Here is a 22,610-nt window from a genome sequence, read left to right as displayed (position 1 = left end):
ACAATAAAAATTAATTTAAAAAACCACATTGATAGGCACTCTCATAATGAAACCTGGTACAATACATATTAGAACATCGAAGGGGGAACAAGTAATTTTACTTGAGCGCTGGAGATAGGAAAGGACTTGCTGAGTAGGTGTTCAGTGAGTGGGCTTCGGAGGGAAGAACATTATAAGCAGAGAGTACAGCCTAAACAAAATCTGTGGTGAGTAAGGATGTGGGTATCAGAACTGCAGTTGGTTAAGTAAGACTGGAGCAGAGGTGTCAAGAGACAAGGCTGAAAAAGGTTAACACAAGCCAGAATTTGGAAGCCCTTGTGTGCAAAAGAATTTGAACTATATTATTTAGGCAGTTGAGAGTCACTGAAAGGTTTTAGTCAGGAAAGTGTCACAGTCAGATCTGTTTTTCTGGCAACTTTAGAAAGATCACTCTGGAATTTGAGTGGGAGGGAATTGAGATCAGAGGCAAAGAGCAGGTGGAATTTCTTAAGAGTAATTCCTCATTTTTGCCTTCTTCATTCCTAGGCCTCTCATTAACTCTCAGTGGACGACACAGCCCAACTTTATTTATTCATTAATTCAACCCATACAGATTAAGCCCCTACTCTGGGCACAGATTTTTGGGGATTATGGAAGCGGACAGGATAGACAGAGCTCCTTCCTTAATGAATTTACAGTGTAGCAGGAGGAAACGAACAAGTTATAAACATAAAAGGTAAAGCCAATAGTAATTATTATATTTAAACTTGGTGAATTTTAGCACATTTTAGTTTGCTTTATTTTAGATTGCAACACTCTTCTTACACAATGAACATTCACCTTGAAGAGTATTTTTATTTGATCTAATGCTTTGTAATGCAAGGTCATGCATGAACTTTGAAATGCTATAAACTGGGCCGTGCCATAAGCTATAGTACATAAATATCAGGCAGGATTTTTCCTTTCATCATAATATAATTTTTTTTTGGTTTAAGTAGAGAACTAACTTCATAAAGAAAAAGGTTATTAAACCATTTAGAATAGTTTGGTTAAAATGGGGAGCAAGCAAACAGAAGATATTAAATATTATGAGGAACCCAAAGGATAATTTAACAGAAGTTTTTATAGGTTAAGAAACAAAAAGGAATCTTCCTTTTCTTAGATCCAATTTTTGATTAAAGAAATTCAGGTTTTAATATCTGAAGGAAGAATTTTTAAAATAAAGTCATTTTAATATAATTCAGCTACCTCTGAGAAATAAATGGTAAAAGATGAAAAGAAAGAGAAGAAAAATATAGAGAAAATTCACTGGGAATAGTTGCATTTGAAGTATTTGCTGTCTGTTCTCAAGAGCTGTGATGAAGTTTTCTCACTGAACCTGGAAATCAGATTACCCTCTGATAGTTGAATTTCAAAACCTATATATAATGGATCAAAATACAAATATACCAAAATGCCTTAAAACATATGGCTAGGAAAGCAAGACACAGAGTCAATATTTGTAAAAGTAGTAATAAATCTAAGGGAAAAAATGGGATCAACTAGAAGAGTCGGGACTGATCAGCCATAAAATCCTGTTGTTTTTGTAAGTAAGCGTTGGCAGTGCCGAGTGGAGACCCATTCATGGGAGGAGTGTCCTCGGCCAAGGTGCCCCTATGCCTCTGGTGGCAGGTAATTCTCCACTGTGCACATAGACATAGGATATGTGAGTTTCCACCAAACATAAATGTCATAACTTCCACGTATCCCTATAAGTCTCGACCTGATATCTACAAGTAGACAAATCACCCATTATACTGTGCAAAATTTAGTCTATGTTTCAATAACTCAGAAAAAAAATTTGTTATCTGGGCTGTCCATAGTATACCCTGTACTAAATTTAACTATAAAACATAAATGTTATTGTATGGCAAGATTTTATTTATTCACTACTTGTGAGCTTCTTAAAGCCAAGATCAAATGTTTATTCTTTTATTCCATTGTGCATAGCACAATGCCTTGCACATAACATACAAGCAAATATTTAAATGGAAAACATGACATTATAGAGACTTTTAAAAATATACAAATTCTTTATTCTAAATGATAATCCCTTGTATTCTGATAAAACTTTGTAGAAGTCAAAAACTAAAAGCGCAAGTTTTACTTTCAGTAAAGTCTGAAAAGAGTGTCATACTTATTATAGAGATACATCATGCTACTGTACTTACAGAATAATAGAACATGCATATTTTTAAATTTTGGAAATAATAACTCACGTTTTCTTTACCCAAATATTCAGGGCTTTCATTATGTGCAAGCAGTATTATACAATTGTAATCACATGGTAAAAACAACCTTGTATCCTGTGTTTTTCCTTATTTATATGGTAAACTCTTGCTATGTTATTCCACAGTCCTCTTATATATGAAAGTGGTCACAAATCATAATTTACTTTTGTTCCCCTATTGTTGAATAATTATTTGCCAGTGTATTATTTGTACTTCAAATAACATTATGATAATCAAGTTTTGTCATAAACCTTTTTGTACTTAGGATTATTTTTCTAAGACCAATTTCCAGGAGAATCTATATCTATATCTATATCTATCTATCTATCTATCTATCTATCTATCTATATATATATACCTTGAGAAAAGGTCTATACTTTTGGCTGAAATTTTCCTTTTTACTATACACCATGCTTGGGACAGTGATATTCTTCACTGTATTATGTAAAAACATTGTCTTCCATCAACTCATTAGTGAAAATTATGGGCTTAAGGAACATTTGAATGTTGAAGAAAAAAAAAAAGAAAAGGTCTTAATATACATGCATCCATGTCTTTCCTCATTCTTCCAATTATCCCCATTTCCCTAGACACTTCCTTTGCTTCCTTTAAAGGAAATAACCACATAAATCCTGAAATCCTTTTGATGTACAAGACTTATTTAGAAAGGAGAGGTATTTTTCTTTTTTAAAGTCTAATTTAATTTATATCCTGGTTTGTACTGCCTCATCAGAACAGATCAGGCAAATTTTCATGAAGTTTTATTATAATATTGAGATTCCTGGAGTAGAAATTTCTCACTGCCACATAGTGTAAGAGCGAGCTCCTTTATACTTGCTTATGAATCCTGCCATGAGCCCAGCATTATGGATGAAGGACTCTAGGAAGAATACCCTGAGTAAACTGACATCCACTGGGAATTAAGTCTCCAGGATTTTGTTTCTTATCCATCCTTTCTAAATTCTTGAATTTCATCATGTAGGAGACTGGTGTTTCTTCACGATCCTAGAATCAGTACACAAGATACTCTCGGAGTCTACATTCAAGAAAACATCAAACGAGAAAGGCAAATATCATATGATATCACTTCTATGTGGTATCTAAAATATGATACAAATGAACTTATTTACGAAACAGAAATAGACCCACAGACATAGAAAACAGACTTACAGTTACCAAAGGGGAAAGGGATGGGGGGCGGGGGCGGGAGGGAGAAGTTAGGAGTATGGGATTAACAGATACAAACTAGTATACATGAAGTAGATAAACAACAAGGCCCTACTGTATAGCACAGGGAACTATATTCAATATCCTGTAATAAACCATATGGAAGAGAAAAAGAAACATCAGGGAACACATGGAATTGTACAATCCAGGCACATAAACTAAGGTTTCCTGCCATCACTCTCAAGCTAATAGCAATTATTAAAAACTCTTCTCACACACACTCCACCCATAGAGGCTATGACAACACCCTTCTGGATTTAATTGCCAATCTTCCCATGTCCCAAGGCTATGCTGAGAGCCATGTCATTCAGAAACTAGCTCTGAAATCTGCCTACCAAATCATTCAAACACACTCCAGCTGCCTAGTTTTAACAGGCCTGATTTTACTTTTAAGAAACTGTTGACAATATATAACAATCGCTGGTGCAGGTTGGTTTGAAGTTTTCATGAACTTGAATTGCTTTCCTTGGCACATCGATGGAGATTATTTTAAGTACCTTTCCAACAACGAAACATGCCCCTCAAATATTCATCCTCTCAAACTCTAATATAGCTTCATTTAGCATTAACCTATGTGATTTATTTAGGGAAAAAAAATCAAATGTGGATATATAGGTTCTCAAAAAAAAGAAAAGAAAAAGGATGTCCTTAAGTAGCACAATAGATGCCTGAGAAAAATCTCAGTTCTGCTTTTTAAACACTTAATGTCATTCTGAACCTGAGGAATCATAGAAAAGTGGTTAAAAATGTGGATTCTAAAGTTCAAATTTCCATATGGGATCCTGGATTCAAATTTCTGTCCTGCCAGCCACTGGGTGCTATTTTATAGCTTTGTAACTTCACCGAGTCTTATTTTCCTTTTCTTTAAAATAAATATAACTATAGCCCTACTTGTGTCAGGATTAAGTGTGAAAACATCTGATTTAGAGCTCAGTAAATATTAGTCATTATTTTTACCTGCTTTCCTCCAATACATTAGGAGCTCTTTTGAGGGCAAGGGTTAACTCATTTCTCTTTATACCTAGTGTGTTCAATACAACTGCTCAATAAATATTTGTTAAGTTTTGTTGTTACGGGATTCTTAAATCTGAGGGAACCATCTGCAGCACTGCTATTAAAAAATTTGTGAATAATGTATTTGTTGTGGCACCAGATTACCAGGGCATAGCATGTGGTGACAGAGAGCAGGGAATTCCTTCTAATATAGTCAAGAATCTTGATCATATAACACTCTCCAAAAACTTCCAAACCTTTCTCTTCGGTAAAGGTGATTTGCTCTATGCGTAACTAAACATGATTAATTTATACTTTCGTTACTTTTTTTTTTTTGGCCACGCCACATGGCTTGCAGGATCTTAGTTCTCCCACCAGGGATTGAACCCAGGCCATGGCAGCAAAAGTCGTATCCACTGAACTGCCAGGAAATTCCCCCTTCGTAACATTTTTATATACAAAGAGTCATAAATCAAAAATTATTCTTTCGTGAATAATTATTTTATTTATAAATAAATAAAATAAAAATGTCCTGGTTTTTATTTGCAACATGTACACAAAACTGAGAATCAAATCTACATAGAACAAAGAATTTCAGACACGCCCTAAGCATTTTAAAAAATATATTAATGTGCTATTTTCTTCATAGTCTCAGAAAGATGGTAATCTTTTAACTTCATTGAGTCTTAGTTTCCTTATCTTTAAAGGAATCTTTCTGCGAATGTCAAATGAACGTAGTGATGCTTTCCAGCTAAGATCTTGCAGTCTTGTTCTGCAAATGTGGAATGATGATTCAAAAAGAGGAGTGCCCAATATAATGAGAGAAAAAGCAAGGGGACGAGCAATGATATTAATTTAGTCATTCCTTCATTCAGTAAATATTTACTGAGTGCTCACTATGCTTCATTTGCTGGGAAACAGAAGAACAAAGCAGAGACGGCCTGCCCTTATAGAGCTTATATCTCAATGGGAAAGACACATTTTGTAACGAGCAAAAATTGCAACTGCGCGGGGTCTTTCTCCAGTTGCGGCTAGCGGGGTCTACTCTTCACTGCGGTGCACAGGTTTCTCATTGCGGTGGCTTCTCTTGCTGCGGAGCACAGGCTCTAGGCATGCGGGCTTCAGTAGTTGTGGCACACGGGCTCAGTACTTGTGGCTCATGGGTCCTAGAGGGCAGGCTCAGTAGTTGTGTCGCACGGGCTTAGTTGCTCCACAGCATGTGGGATCTTCCCAGACCAGGGATCGAACCCGTGTCCCCTGCATTGGCAGGTGGACTCTTAACCACTGCGCCACCAGGGAAGTCCCATATGTGCACTGTTATGAGATACTTTGGCAGTTGTATGGAGAGTGAATTAGAAATGCTCTAGAATGGGTATGGAGAAACTAGGTAGGAAGCTTTCATAGTAGCCCAAGTAAGAGAGTACAGTGGTTATAATTGTTTGGACAAGGCTATTATCACTGTTGAGAAGAAAATGGATTCAATTCTGACATAGAAAGTAAGGGAGACGTGTGTGTGTGTGTGTGTGTGTGTGTGCGTGTGTGCGTGTGTGTGTGTGTGTGAGACAACGCTGACTCCTCCCCTCTCCCCAGGTTTCTGATACGAAGTAAATGGTGGTGCTGGGTACTCATATGCCCAGCTGAAAGAAAAGCCAATCTGGGGACAGGATCAGTTCAGGGCTCAATGTGAGATGAATTGAGCCACCCAGGTAGCAACTCTAAAGCATGATCTTTAGAATTTACTGTCTTTAAGAGTAACAAAGATGATGGAGAGTGAGAAAAACTGGACTTAGGATAGCAAGAAGGCTCGCCTTTGACATGTGATGAGATGGTAATAGGATAATATGCTTGGCTTGGGTGAGCACTATTTGACTATAATGCATAGTAATCAATAAAATAAAAGGAACAAAGCTAGAGGTGATAGCAGAATATTAATTGCAAATTAAACTTCCAGTTCCTGGAAAAGAACACTGCAGTATGATGGCAATTAAAAGCAATACAATAGCTACAAGGTCATGGCATGCTATGTCAAGCAACAGAGAAAATACAGTCAAATGTTTGGCAGAATTACAGAATTCCTCACTAGGAAGGACTAACACAAGGGAAACCAACTAAAAGATAAGAATCAGAATTCATCAGTGTCTTAAGGAAATGTTATGCAATAAATTACAAGTTTTACAATTTCTTTTACACTAGTGTGGTTAGCATTATGTCCGCATTTTCTAATAATATTAGAAACGCTAATATCATTTAAGGTATTTTAATAGATAATTTAATTATGAATTACAACAAACATACAACTTGTAATGAGCAATATTTCTTTCATGCATTTTTTAAGTATGCACAGTAAAATAAACTCTCAATCGGCCAGCTTTAGAATCCCAGATAATTGGACTTCAGACAGTACTAAGGCACATAGATAGAGTGGGGACTTCCCTCATGGCTCAGTGGTTAAGAATCTGCCTGCCAATGCAGGGGACACGGGTTCGAGCCCTGGTCTGGGAAGATCTCACATGCCGCGGAGCAGCTAAGCCTGTGTGCCACAACTGCTGAGCCTGCACTCTAGAGCCCACGAGCCACAACTACTGAAGCCCACAAGCCACAAGTACAGAAGCCCACACACCTAGAGCCCGTGTTCTGCAACAAGAGAAGCCACCACAATGAGAAGCCCTTGCTTGACACAACTAGAGAAAGCCCACACACACCATTGAAGACCCAATGCAAACAAAATAAATAAACAAATTTAAAAAAGAGTGTACTCTAGAACCTATAGCCCTTCTCCTGGGTCCTGAAAAATGATGATTAAAACAGGCAAGTCTATCTGAGACAGGCTGGGACCTGGGACCTGGGACCTGGGACACTTTGCTGCAGTGTTTGCACCTGGACAAACATCTTCTTGAGCAACAAAATACAAAGAAACTATAAGGGACTAAAAATAACTGTGTGCACGTGCAGTTGGGGCAAATTACAGAAAACATGATACAAAGAGACCAAAAACCCAGCTGCCACTTCGGAAGGGTCGGAAGCAAAAGCAGGGTATTGCACACAGTGCCACGAAAGGGGTGGGCAAACTACCTAAGCCACCCCTCCGGCCCAAACCCTGGACCCATCCCTACCCTCACCCCATATAAGGAATCAACTCCCCCCACCTCGGGGAGCAAGCGAGCAAGCAAGGGAAGCTGTTACTTGTTTTCGCTCCCCTCTGCTGCAGCGTGAGCTCCAATAAAGCCCCTCCTGAATTTCTTTGTTTCTTTTGTGTGTGTGTGTGTGTGTGTGCACTTGGGCTCTTCGTTTTGGTGTGCAGGCTTCTCTCTGGTTGTGACGCGCAGTTTTTTTCTCTCTCTAGTTGTGGCTCGCAGGCTCCAGGGCGCATGGGCTCTGTAGTTTGTAGCATGTGGGCTCTTTCGCTGATGCGCGCTTGAGCTCAGTAGTTGTGGCGCGTGGGCTTAGTTGCCCCTCAGCATGTGGGATCTTAGTTCCCTGACCAAGGACCGAACCCACATCCCCTGCCTTGTAAGAGGCGGATTCTTTACCACTGAACCACCAGGGAAGTCCCTGCTTGAATTTCTTGACGGGCCTCTTATCAATTTCTATTGATTAAGGAGGGCAAGAACCCTGGTCGGTAACATAACTGGTCAAGGACAAAAATAAAATCAAAGTGGGAGAAACTTCACACAAAGCTGAAGTAAAACAGCTAGAGTCTGATTGCACCTGTCCCACTAACACGTACCCCACACTAGCCAGTCTGAATCCTCACCGTTAAAATTCCCTTTCAGTATGATAGAAAGAACAGCAAAGTCAGTGTCAGAAAACCTATGTTGTTAATGGCCCTCTTTCTGATTATATGGACTTCAGTCCAGTTCCTTAGCATTTCAGAGACTCATTGTCATAAAAGACCTGCATAAGATGACCTCTAAATTCTCTTACAAGCCTAAACATCCATGAATGTAGAAAGAAACACTGGAGCGTGAAAATTACCCTACAGTAGAAACTATTTTATAGAAATAATTTTAAAAGCATTAATATTCAAGGATTCCCAAGATCTTAACTGCATCACTGAAAACCTTCCTCAGCTTCATCCTGTCTCGGTCACATGAGGTCATCCTATTTAAAATTCTAATCTTTCCCTGACCGGTACAGTCTCCTTCCTCGGCTCTGTTTTCCTCCAAGGCATTTTCCACCTTTTGACATACTAAATCACTCATTTTCTATGTTTTTGTTGATCTGTCTACCCCTCCACCAAATGTAAGTCTTACCTGGGAAGGGATTTTGTTGTTGTTCCTGGATGGATGCCAAGCACATTTAATACCACATGACATACAGAAGGTGCTCAATTAATATTGTTGAATGGATGCACGAGTGAATTCTCCATTCAAATGTAAAATGAAACATTTCCTAACTTAAGTTATAGCTGCAGAATCAGATCTAACCAACTACCGTCAGTCTATTAGCACCATGCTCCTTCCATGTGGAAGTATATTTTAAGTAGATTTGTCTTTCGAAATAATACAAAACCTTTCTGAAAAAATAAGTGAGTGAACATCAGCTTGTTGAACTGATTTGACCTTGTTCCCAGGAGAGAGTTCATTTAAGATCAGGCAAGTTCAAAGTCAATGAATCATAAAGTAATTACAAAACTAAAAAAGAAGTGACATTTTTTATGAACTCTGCAAGTTCAAAAACCATTTAAGGTAACATTATTATTGTGTTAGGAATTCCTCTGCACTGATGCCTGAGGGCAAAATCTTTGGCTACAGAATAAGAGAATGATTAAATGGATATATACTAGGAGTGATTCAACCAGATAAGCACTGAACATTGAAGGAATTTACCTTTAGGAATAATCTTCAGAACAAATTTGCTAAGTATACAAGAAAATTGGGCTCGTTACTTTATAGCCGTATTTTATTTTTAGCTGAAACTTCTCTCAAGGAAGTCACCTATTGGCCTACTAATAATGAGAATAACAGAAGTAAACATTCAGAACTTAGACATCCAGGTACTAAGCTAACTGCTCTACATTCACTGTCTAATTTTAAAAATGAGGAATTTCTGTTGCAGTAAGAATAAATACATTGTCCAGTGTCAAATGACCTGTTTCTAAAACTTAAATTTATCAGCATAAGACAATATTTGATACTATTGAGGACATTCAAAGCATATGTGAGTAGAATCTGAAGACAAATCCCCCCCAAAGTTCAAACAATGTTATTTCTTGGCAGGCATCATTGAAGTTGGTTCATAGTCTCCTTAGGTACCTACTTTGAAGAGGATAGTGGTCATTTTAAATGCCAAAGTTCAGTTTTGTTTGTAAAAAACAAAAACAAAGCATCTGTCGTGTATACTAAAATTATGCTAACAATTTTCACCTCTGGAAACACACGTACACAACTTGAGGGACTCTGTGCTCCTTCCTCTTCCCATCACCAGCATCTAGCAAAGCCCCGGCCACACAATGCTCAATACAAATTTTAAGTAAAGAAAAGAAGACTCAAGAAAGGAATAGTTGTTCCAGTTACGTCTATCTTTATTTGTTTGGATATGTTTTAAAATGTCAAATAGGGACTTCCCTGGCAGTCCAGTGGTTGGGACTCTGTGCTTCCATTGCTGGGGGCACGGGTTCGATCCTTGGTCGGGGAATTAGGATCCCGCATGCTGCGCAGTGCGGTCAAAAATTTTAAAAAAAACACCGAAAACAAAACAAAACAAAGTCAAATAATGCTGTTAATGGGGATTTCTCTAAGTCCATTCAACAGACAGAAATTGAGTACCTACTATCTGTACTGTGCTTTGTACTAGGCACTAGCTGTATGGCATAAAAAAAATATTCAATATCCTGTGATAAGTCATAATGGAAAAGAATATATAAAAAAAGAATGTCTGTATGTGTATAACTGAGTCACTTTGCTGTACAGCAGAAATTAACACACTGTAAATCAACTATACTTCAATTAAAAAAAAAAAGACACAAGACTCCTACCCTCATGGAGCTCCACTCTTCAGGGGAATGACAATTAAGTCCCTAAATGGTCTTTCCTCCTTATTACCTTCCTGAGGTCAAGGTACATGGTGGTTAGTTGGGAAAAGTACCTCTAGGTCTTTGACCTTCTCCATGACACTTTGATGTTGATAGTGAAGCAGCAATTAGATAAAATGTAGCCATGTTACACAGAGTGGATGGCAAAACCAAAGCTAGTTATTTCAGTCTACAATATGTTTTCTTACCACTTAAAGAACTATCTCTCCGTTTTTACCTCTATCTTTCTCCCTTGCCCCTTTCTCTCTTTCTTTAAAAACATTAAAGGAATTTTCAGAAATAGACATTTTTGAAGAAATGTGGAATACTGGGAGTTCTCCATGTTACTTGTTTTAGCCAGTTAATTTTGCCCTTCACTAAATGTGGCCGTTTGCTCCTTAATAAACAGCAATCGTCCCCTGAAAGATGGATAACAATAGCTGGGTCCTAGAACCTCTTCTTTACTCCCATCTCCACGCTTTACACAAAATACCACTTTTTCCATTGTAAAAATAATACACTTTTAGTATAGAAATTTGTAAAATACTGAAAAGTTTAAAGAAAAAAACTGACATAACTTTCATCACTATGAAACAACCATTCTTCACCTTTTTTTTTTTTTTTTGCGGTACGCGGGCCTCTCACTGCTGTGGCCTCTCCCGTTGCGGAGCACAGGCTCCGGACGCGCAGGCCCAGCGGCCATGGCTCACGGGTCCAGCAGCTCCGCGGCATGTGGGATCTCCCCGGACTGGCGCACGAACCCGTGTTCCCTGCATCGGCAGGCGGACTCTCAACCACTGCGCCACCACGGAAGCCACTAGTCACTTAGTTTTAAATTAAGTCAATTCGTTGTCTTCTGATCACCATTTCACCCAAGTTAAGGCTGTTGCATCCATTGGTTAAACAATGTCAGGAAAAATAACTTCCTTAGAGAGCAATATACTCACATTAAGAACTTCTGTTTTAAGTGCATGCGTGCATAGAAACAATCTGATGTAATCTAGCGTGAGTGCAGGTACAGTCATTCAATGTCCCCTGTCATTAAGATAGTCATACATCCTTTGTGCATGAAATGACTTACACACAAATGGGTGGAGAGTGTGTGGATCCTTGATTATTGTTGCCACAGCTGTCATTTGTCTTGCTCTTTGGACTGAAACTTCAGGTGTATTCTTTCTCTGGCTCAGGTCAATGGAGTACATCAACGTGAATTTGCATTCCTTTTTATAGACTAGTGAACCTTGATTTCGGGCTCAGATTGGCTAAATAGAAGAGATAGGAGAAATAGGGGAAATGAATTATTGGAGAGAGCAGGGAAAGAAAAACACAGGATTTACAACAAAAGAGTCATGGGAAGAAGAACCTCCTGAAGAATTAAAAATTCTCTTCTTAGGAGAAGAAGGAAAAGTAAGTGAAAGCATAATAGATAAAATGTAAGAGTGGCTTGAAAAGATAATGAAGGGTTAAGGGAGCTAGGATATAAATGTTCATCTAAATATACAACCAGAGAGCCTTTACATTCTTCAGAATACATTTTTAGTCAATGCTTGTTGACTGACAGAAACACATATAACGGATTTTCTATTAATGGCAGAATTTAAAACTTCTGAAAATTCTACATTAAAGAAATAAAAATATTTATTAACACATTTACAGAAATTAAAAAGCAAGGAATTGGAATTAAGATTCATTTGTGAGTAGTTTAATAGGCTGTAAGATAAAGAGAACTAATGAAAGTAGCTAAAAGACTGGTGGTTTCACATCTAATATCTAATATTTCAATGCACTGAGAGAAACTCACCATTTATGGGACTTATATGGCAAATACACTTTACATTTAAAATTGAATTGTCTGGAAGTGTTGGTGAGGATGTGGAGAAAAGGGAACCATTGTGTACTAATGGTTGGAATGTAAATTTATGGAAAACAGTATAGAGGTCCCTTAAAAAATTAAAAATAGAACTACCATATGGTCCCAGCAATTCCATTTCTGGGTATTTACCTGAAGAAACCAAAAACACTGGCTCAAAAAGATATATACATGCCCATGTTCCTTGCAGCGTTATTTACAATAGCCAGGATATGGAAACAACCTAAGTGCCCATTGATGGATGAATAGATAAAGAAAATGTGGTATATATATATAGAACACAATATTATTCAGCCATAAAAAAGAATGAAATCTTGCCATTTTTGACAACATGGATGACCTTGAGGGCAGTATGCTAAGTGAACTAAGTCAGACAGAGAAAGACAAATACTGGCTGATCTCACTTATATGTGGAATCTTAAAAACAAACAAAAAAACAAGCTCATAGATAGAGAGTAGATTGGTGGTAACCAGAGGTTGGGGGTGGGAGTGGGAAAAATGGGTGAAGGGAGTCAAAAGATACAAATTTTCAGTTATAAAATAAATAAGTCATGAAGATGTAATGTACAGCATGCTGACTATCGCTAATAATACTGTATTGCATATTTGAAAGTTACTAAGAGTAAAGCCTAAAAGTTCTTATTACAAGAAAAAAAATTCTGTAACTATACATAGTGACAGATGTTAACGAATTGTGGTGATCATCTCACAATATATACAAATATTGAATCATTATGTCGTACACCTGCAATTAATACATGATGTGTATCAATTACATCTCAATAAAAAAAGATTGAGTTGCTTGGTAGATCTTTGCCTATTAGTTTTGCTTGACGTAGGGTGAAAAGGTATGTTTCAGAAGAGGTTAATTTTTTTTTTTTCTGGCTTCATTCACTTTATTCTTCACATATAAAACTATGTGGTGGGGCTTCCCTGGTGGCAAAGTGGTTGAGAGTCCGCCTGCCGATGCAGGGGACGCGGGTTCATGCCCTGGTCCGGGAAGGTCTCACATGCCGCGGAGCGGCTGGGCCTGTGAGCCATGGCCGCTGAGCCTGCGCGTCCGGAGCCTGTGCTCCGCAGCGGGAGAGGCCCCAACAGTGAGAGGCCCGCGTACCGCAAAAAAAAAAAAAGAAAACTATGTGGTGGCTATAGCTGGAGCCTGGGTCCTCTGCACGGAAATTCTGGTGTGGGTCTTTACAAGATGGTCAGTGAATTCCTGATATGGAGACTTGGTAAACACGATCTCTCTCCAGAGAACAGGAGTGAGATAACTATAGGTCTTGGAAATGACATCAAAAAGTTGCCCAGGTGGTGGTGCAGCCCCTGGCAGAGGTGTAGTGGTCGTCAATTCCGGCCATCATCAGTAGCTTCTTGGGCACAGGGGCTGAGACGATGTCAGTGCGCCTGGGGGCAGGGATGAAGCTCACCAGCACACAGCAACAGTGGCCAGTCACCTTGCCAGGGATGGTATGGGGCTTGCCAATCTTGTTCCCCCAGTAGCCTGGCCGCGTGGGGACGATGTGGAGCTTGGCCAAAATGATGAGCCCACGGAGGGCAGTGGCTACCTCCTTAGAGCACTTGACATCCAAACCGACATGTCCGTTGTAATCCCCAGTGGCGTCAAATGCCTTGAACCTGGTCTTCTGGCCAGCACGGGTCTGCTTTTGTCAGGAATGATCTTCAAACCTCATCCTTGAGGCATGCCCTCCAGGAAAAAGTCGATGATCTCAGACTCCTTGATGGGCAGAGAGAGGAGACAGATCTCCTCGAGGGACTCTATCTTCCTGTCCTTGACCAGGCGGCCCAGCTTGGTGACAGGGAGCCACTCCTTGTCTTCTGCTCTGCCTCCATGAGCTCTGTGGCCTCCTCGGAAGCCACCGTGGTCTCCCGTTCCAGGCCCCCTCCCCCCCACCTCGGGGCCCTTCCCCAGCACTGGCTTCATCTGCCGTCTGCTGTTTTTAAGGAGGAGAAGAACGAGGTCAATACTACTTTGGATGGCAGATAGTTTCAAAGAAAATAAGGCAGCTAGCCTGACAATGGTATTTATGATATCTCTGCCACAGGAAAAGCACTACATGAACTGCAGTACAAACAAAAAAACAATAAAACACACAATCCCAGTCTATCTGGGCCAGAAGAACTTGTATAAATAAAATAATCTACAATCTCCCTGAAGGCAGAATATAATGTTTACACTATCTGTCACTACAATTTAGCACAGTTTTTGGCTTATGGCAGACACTCAGTAAATGTTTGTGTAACAAATATTGACTGAACTGAGGCCCAGAATTATGAAGAAATATCCCAGTAAGTATAAGCATAATTTTAAAAAATTTAAGCAGCATAAAAATAAGACCCAAAAGCCTTTATATAATTTTATACTTAGTCCACATTTTTCTGAGTCAACCTGCTCATTCATTTTTTTCTATTCCCTTAAAACATGTTTACTGAGCATTTATTATGTGCCACTGTTTCTAGGTTCTTCAAACAAAATAGCTTCTGACATCTGAGTAAAGACCTGAAAAAATGAAGAAATGAGTCCTATGGTACAGCTAATTTAAGGGAGTCAAGACACGCAAAGGGGCTGCTTTCTAAGGGGTTTCACCCGAAATTAATGAGGCTCAAAGAGGAAGTATCTACTCCAGCTCTTTATTATCAGGAGTGGCTGGCAGTAATGTGAGATAGGAGTCAATGTCTTTAAAGTCAAAGACTGTGGCTTGGGCGTAGCTAGAACTACTACAAACGCCCGGAGGAAGAAGCATGCTTAGATGATCAAAGAACAGAAGGCTGATGAGACTGGAAGTGAATAACCCAGGAAAGAGTAAAAGGAGATGAGGTCAGAGGTGAGAGGGGGCCGGTTCTTGGAGGGACTTATAGGCCATAGGAGGTACTTTGGATTTTACTCTCAGTGAGAGGGGAAACCATTGACTTCACCTACTCTTAACAATAGACCCTGGGGAGGGGAAGGTGGAGAGGGACTGTTAAAGAGGGTAAAGATATGGGGCTTCCCTGGTGGCGCAGTGGTTGAGAGTCCGCCTGCCGATGCAGAGGACATGGGTTCGTGCTCTGGTCCGGGAAGATCCCACATGCCATGGAGCGGCTGGGCCCGTGAGCCATGGCCGCTGAGCCTGCGCGTCCAGAGCCTATGCTCCACAACGGGAGAGGCCACAACAGTGAGAAGCCTGTGTACCACAAAAAAAAAAAAAAAAAAAAAGAGGGTAAAGGTATTGAATTGTGCATTTTTGGGATTTCTTGAGTTTCTTTTCCTCGATTTACATCTTTGTTTTTATGGAGCACATTTTCCTGTTTCTTCTGAATCAACAGCACACGGGAGATGAAAACAAAATAGGGGTAAAGGTAGAAATAGAGACCATTTTTGAAGTTATTGCAATATTTGTGGTGACAGATGCTGGGGAAAGTGGCAATAAAGGTGTGAAATGATACTGTATTCACTCATTTTCTTTATTATTTAGGTACTGTTTTTTCCCCTCTTTTGCTCCTTTGAAAGTAACAGGGAATAAATAAATGTAGGTACATACATGAGTGCCAAGGAAGGGCAAAAATAGACTGAGAAGGGGATTTTATTACTAATATATAGCAATTGTTGGGTGTTTAACATATTTGAGGCACTGTACAAGCCTTTTAAATACACAAATCACTTAATTTTGCAATAACTCTATGAGGTACCACTACTATTTTCTTTTTACCAAAGAGGCAACTCAGGGACTGGAAAGTTAAGTAACCTGTTCAAACTGACACAGCAAAAACAGCAGAAGTAGTACTCGAATGTAAGTCCAGGTTGTTTGTGGAGTCAGGTACCAAAAAAGAAAATTGCTGTAAATTAATTTAAAGATTTACATGTGGAAAAGCACAGAGTGAAACAAAGAGCAAATCATCTGAGAGGTGAGTTGGGCTGAAATGGAGTGAACACCCATGGATGTGTTGGGGGCAAGGGAGAGAGTGTATGGAAGTGAGGTGAATGAAGATAGAGAGAGAGAGAGAGAGAGAGAGAGTGTGCTGCCAATGCAGGGGACACGGGTTCGTGCCCCGTTCCGGGAAGATCCCACATGCCGCGGAGCGGCTGGGCCCGTGAGCCATGGCTGCTGAGCCTACGCGTCCGGATCCTGTGCTCCGCGATGGGAGAGGCCACAGCAGTGAGAGCCCAGCGTACCGCAAAAACAAACAAACAAACAAAAGCCAAGGGGAAACTCTCAGATATGATATAGTTCAGATTAAGGAGCCATTGCAGGATTTCTAAGATGGAGTCATAAGATACAAATGTTTCACAGGGTGGGGTGGGAGGCTCGAAAAGGCAGTGTATGAGACTGTACTATAGTAATGTACCATGGTGTAGGAGTGGTTAAGAGTGTATTTATGAGTGCTGGGAGCTGGACTGCTTTCAAGTCCTGGGTCAGCTGCTTACCAGCTGTGTGACTTTGGGCACACAATGTCAACCTCAGTTTCTTTCACTGTAAAATGTTAGTAACAATAATAGTACATACGTCAGAGGATAATTGTGGGGATTAAATGAGTTAATCTCTTTCAAGTGCTTGGGAAAATTCCTAGTACACGGCCAGTGCTTACTCAAGGTTAGTTATTATTATTCCCACAGGTACGTACAGAATAGACCGCAGCAGGGATGCAAATCTTGAGTGTTGGGAGAGTACAGACAAGTTGGTGAAAGGATTACTTGCCAGTGGAGGGCAGGAAGGTACAGAATTATGGGGAAGCATGCCGAGGACCAGCCCCAGCTGGACAGGATTCACCCAAAGGGGAAGACGGAGTCGGCGTGGACAGAACTCAAGACACCTCTTCTTGGATGCAAGGATCTGACAAATTTATTTTCAAGATTCCAAAAGCTTTTATACTATAAAGTGATCTCATTTTCAAATTCAACATTCTCATTCCCACGCCAAAAACTCCCCCACATAGGCCACAAAACAAAGGTAATTTACATCAGCAGATTGATTAAAACAGGTTAGGTAATTTTCCCATCGCCCAGAGTCTCTTTCTTCTCCTGTGGTTAGTCACATGTTGGTCACATCTACGTCAGGAACACAGTCTGCGGTGTCATCGTCTTCCTTAGAAAATTAGATGTTCTTGTACCTATATGTTCTTATTCAATCAGCCAACTATTCAAAGCACAAACTCAAGCACATTATTCTTTTAACAATTGTAAATATTTATAGACTATTTTCTTCTACCTTTATAATCAAAACAAGGCACTAAATTATACAAAAAACAATTCTACTTATAAAAAGCTACCAAGTAGCCTACTCTATCTAATTTGCTATATACCCACTGTAGCATAAAACCTCCCCGCCACCATACCCAAAAATTTCCTAACCTACCTCTACCTCCCCAGGAAGGCCATAACTCATTCAACTTGTTTTCTAAAGTAGGCTTTTGTCACATAAATGCTTCTATTGTGTTTCCTTAAACCTAACGCCTCAACCTGGGAGAAAAAATTTCAAGCATAATCATTAAGGGAGCCGGAGTAATCACAATCCCTCTTAATTTTACCCTAGGTAGGGGTCTTTCTCTAAATCCTCTATCAAAGCCGGGAATATTTATCACCTTAAACAAAAGCGGGGGGGGGCAAGGGGAACCATACAGAGGAGAGTTTTGCTTCTCCATATTTATACCTGGCAGTACCAGCTTTGCTTGGCACTATGGGTCTCGTCCGTGCTGAGACTCAAAGGCTCGTCCGTGCTGAGACTCAAAGGCTCGTCCGTGCTGAGACTCAAAGGCACTTCCTATACGGCTCCCGGCATCTCCCCCTTTTTTATTTATTAGAACACCAAGCAGAACATAGCCCGTACGAGGGCAGTTTTCTGTTGGCATGTCTGAGGCACCCTCCTGCGTGCAATGCCAACAAGGGCCGCAGGGTGCAAAGGCTGACTCAGAATAATGGCTGATTCCCTATAGAGGTGCGATGGCGACAAGGCCTCTCTGTGCAAGGGCAATCAGGACAATGGCTGACTCCCTATAGAGGTGCGATGGCGACAAGGCCTCTCTGTGCAAGGGCAATCAGGACAATGGCTGACTCCCTATAGAGGTGCGATGGCGACAAGGCCTCTCTGTGCAAGGGCAATCAGGACAATGGCTGACTCCCTATAGAGGTGCGATGGCGACAAGGCCTCTCTGTGCAAGGGCAATCATTTCGAATTATTCAGGGCGGAGAGCCAGGCTGCGGGAGAATCTCCTTCATTAATAGCCAGAAGTGCCTGAGTGAGCAGGACCCTATCTCGATGTGCCCTGATGCGCACACGACAGACCAACCAGAGACACAGCATAATCCCAAATACACAGCAGACTCCAAAGATTCCTACCCCCACCCACTCCCCAAAGGAGGAAAAGGCAGAAGAGAGCCAAGAGGCAAAATCTCCAAAGGCAACGGGCTCCAGCCCGGCAGCACTCAGTTGCACAATCTGAATAATCCTTTGTGGAATTCCAACTAATCTCCGAAGTTTTCTTCAACAATTCTCGTCAGTCTTGATGGCACCCAGATCGGATCTTGATCCTGAACGGAAAGTAAGCTAAGCATAGCCACAAAAAAATTAGCAGTCGTCAAAGGCAATTCTTGAGCATTCACAGCATTTTCAGCAGTCAGGCAAAGCTTTTTAATTGCTCCCCAGGTTATTGGAGCCGCTTCAGTGGTGGAGACAGCGTACCTTCTCTTTCGTGAACGAGAAGGCAATGAAGGTTTTTTCTCCAAAAGTTCTGGAGAAACTTGTACTTCTTTATCTTGTAGTTCTTCATCACAGAATAATTTAAGTGACAATTGTTTTATCTGGGGAACTAACGTCGTAGCCATAGGGCTATTTGGTTTCACTTCCTGGGGATGTGATTCCGCCATCTCGGCAGTGTAATTTCTTTTCTGAAAAACGCTTCAATAAGTTCCCCACCTCAGGGTGTCTGATTAATCGATCAGGAATCCAAATTGGTGAATCAAAATTCTGGGGAAAAATACAAGCATATCCTCTACCACTGGTTAATAATGTATCTGGCCCATTCCATTTTCCTGTTAAAACATCCTTCCATAATACCTTTGGTTTTACATTTTCTTCATTTATCTCCCAATGTCTCATCATAGGAGTTTTCTCTTTATCATTCATATTTAAATAATTTAATACAAACATAGAATGATTAAGTAAATGATGAGGAGAAAAATATTTTAAATCTCCATATTGCAATTTATAAATCATATTCTTTAATACTTGATTGGTTCTTTCAATTATAGCTTGTCCTTGTGGGTTATAAGGAATTCCTGTACTATGGGCTATGCCAAACTGTTGGCATAATTGCTGAAAAGATTTTGAAACATAAGCAGGGCCATTGTCAGTTTTTAACTTTCGGGGAATTCCCAAATAACTGAAACAAAACATCAAGTGCTGGCACACATCCTTAAAGGCCTCTCCGGTCCTAGCTGAGGCTACAATTACATGTGAAAAGGTATCCACACAAACATGTACATATGACAGCTTTCCAAAACTGGGTACATGAGTCACATCCATTTGCCACAAATCATTAGCTCGCAAACCTCGGGGATTTACTCCTTGTTGAGGTACATTAGTTTGTGTAGGACACACAGAGCAATTTTTTACTATTTCCCTTGCTGCTTCTCTAGTTAGGCTAAACTGATATCTTAAGGCATTAGCATTTTGATGATGCAGCTGATGAGATTCTATTGCTTCTTGTACTTTATTCTCATCTACTATAAAAATTTTAGTCAGGGCATCAGCAGAGGCATTGCCTTCTGCTAAAGGCCCTGGCAATCCAGAGTGAGCTCTAATGTGGCCTATATAATAAGGTTGTGTTCTTTTCCATATACTCTTTTGTAGTCTCTTAAGCAACTTAATTATTGTACTCTTATTCTCAGGAAAGGCTGCTGTTTCTATTGCTGGAAATAATTTAACTATATATAAGGAATCAGTATATAAATTAATCTTTTTATCCCTGGTCAATTTTATCACTTCTATAACTGCCATAATTTCTGATTGCTGTGCTGAGCAATTTTCTGTATTTAATACTTTCTTTTCATTATTAATAATATAGGCTGCCCTCCCTGAGGAGGATCCATCAGTAAATACTAATATGGCCTCTTCCAAAGGTTTCATCTTGTAATATGTAGGAAAAACCACCATATGTTCCTTAAAAAACTGTAGCAATACACTTTTAGGCAGATGAAATAAAATCTGACCTCCAAATGAGGTCAGGGCTATTCCTAATGAATCTTCTAACAACAGCAAGGCCTCTAATTGATCTTTATTATAAGGTATAATTATATTATCCATATCTTTTCCAAATAACTCTCTACTTCTCTTTCTACCTTTAATAATTAGCAAACTAACCATAAAAGGGTATGAGGCAACAATCTTTTTTGGACTAGCAGCCAAATGTATCCATTCTAATGGTCCATCTTGCCATAATAATCCTGTAGGAATAACTGGAGTCCTTAAAATAATTAAATCCCAAGGTTTGGTATAATCTAATCTTTTAATAAAAACATTTTTCAAAGCTTTTACTATTTTTTCTATGGCTTGTTTTCCTTCTGCGGTTAACTCTCTAGGGGATAAGGGGTTAGAATCTCCTTGTAATATCAAAAACAAAGGTTTTAATTCCACAGTAGTAATTTTTAATAAAGGCCTTATCCAATTTATATCTCCTAAAAACTTTTGAAAATCATTTAAAGTAACCAAATGATCAGTTCTTAGCTGAAAAGGTATATGCTGAATGGAAAATTCCTGTATTAATCTGCCCAAATAATTATAAGGAGGCTCAGTTTGAATTTTTTCTGGAGCAACTTTTAATCCATTCTCCTGTAAAGCTTCTATCATATCCTGCAATGCCTGATGTAAATAGGCCTTATCTTTATGGGCCAATAATATATCATCCATATAATGTATTAAATATATTTCTTTATATTTCTGTCTTATATTACATATGAGTCAACTACTCCAGGCAAAACTGTTAAGCCAGATAAGGAAGTTGAACTCCTACCAATAATTAAACCCATTACTCCTGGGGGCAATGGACCTTTAATCCCAGTTGGTATTTTTATAACTGGAGAGTCAGGAGTTAATATTGTTGCGGAGGTGGCACAGAGGTCCAATCCTGCGCTGCCTGGGGTGGCCCTAAACAATTCATCGATTCCCCTGAGGGAAGAAAGGGATTGATCGTCTGGTGAATGGCCCCTATTGTTTGTTGGGCCCGGGGTTGGGCCCGAAGTAAGTTTCCCGAATTAGTTTCGGTAGGTGTATCTGGAAAAACAGGTGCAGGAAATATTGGCATCTGAGCTCCAGCCTGAGGCACTGCAGAAACCCCATTAGGGGGAAGAATGTGTCCGTCCTTGTGATATTTACTCCGACACAATTTAGTCCAATGATTTCCTTTCCCACATCTTTGGCAAGGAGTCTTTGGGACCCCAACATTACCAGGAGATATCATTCTAACAGGGCCTGCTGGAGGTATATTTTTATTAGGACATTCCCTACTAAAATGACCTGCGCCTCCACAAGCAAAACAATTATTTCCTTTTGGTCCCTTAGGATTTTGTGTTTTTTGAACCATGTTCATCATACATTGAGGAAGTGTTTCTCCCTTTAAAGCGGCTGCCAAAGCAATCCCTTGCATATAAGAGGGACCCACGTCAGAACATTGCTTAATAAAATCTGAAATACCGCCAGTTTTCCTAATTGGTCGAATCAAGTTCTGACAAACAGGATTGGCATTTTCGAATGCTAATTGTTTAGCTAACATATTAGCTGCATCCTCATCAGTTATTAGCCGTTTTATCTCCGTTAGCAGGCGAGAAACAAAGTCCTCATATGGCTCTTCAGGCTTTTGTCTTAAATCTGTTAAAGTGGAGGCTTTTCCTGGAGTCAAAGGCAAAGACTTCCAGGCATTTACTGCACACGTAGTTACCTGCCATAAAGCCTCTTTTCCCATATGCATTTGCTGTTGGGCTGAATCATATTCTCCTTGACCTAATAACATATCTTTAGTAATATTAAATTTATCCCATTTCTTATTTAAAGCATGTTGCTTAGCCACCAATTCCTCATATTCTGCCTTCCAAAGTAAATATTGTCCTCCCGATAAACAGGCCTTTGCAACCTGAATCCAGTCATATGGAATCATCCATCTATTAGCTAATGCATCTAAAAGAGTAATAGTATAAGGAGCTAAGGGACCGTAATCTACACAGGCCTTTTTAAGTTCTTTTAAAAGTTTTAGAGGCAAGGGATCCCAATAT

General features: G+C 39.8%; 1 pseudogene across 1 annotated transcript; it reads right to left on the bottom strand.

The window, feature by feature from the left end:
• Nucleotides 1-13,232: 13,232 nt before the first annotated feature.
• LOC307191512 (small ribosomal subunit protein uS5-like) lies at nt 13,233-14,294 on the bottom strand (annotated as a pseudogene). Its single transcript has one exon. The product of its transcript is annotated as a small ribosomal subunit protein uS5-like (transcript).
• Between the last annotated feature and the right edge of the window lie 8,316 nt (nt 14,295-22,610).

The sequence above is a fragment of the Stenella coeruleoalba genome (assembly GCF_951394435.1).
Source record: "Stenella coeruleoalba genome assembly, chromosome: 9".
Taxonomy (NCBI): Eukaryota; Metazoa; Chordata; class Mammalia; order Artiodactyla; family Delphinidae; genus Stenella; species Stenella coeruleoalba.
The sequence above is the reverse complement of the archived record's forward strand: the minus strand, read 5'-3'. Positions and strand labels throughout refer to the sequence as shown.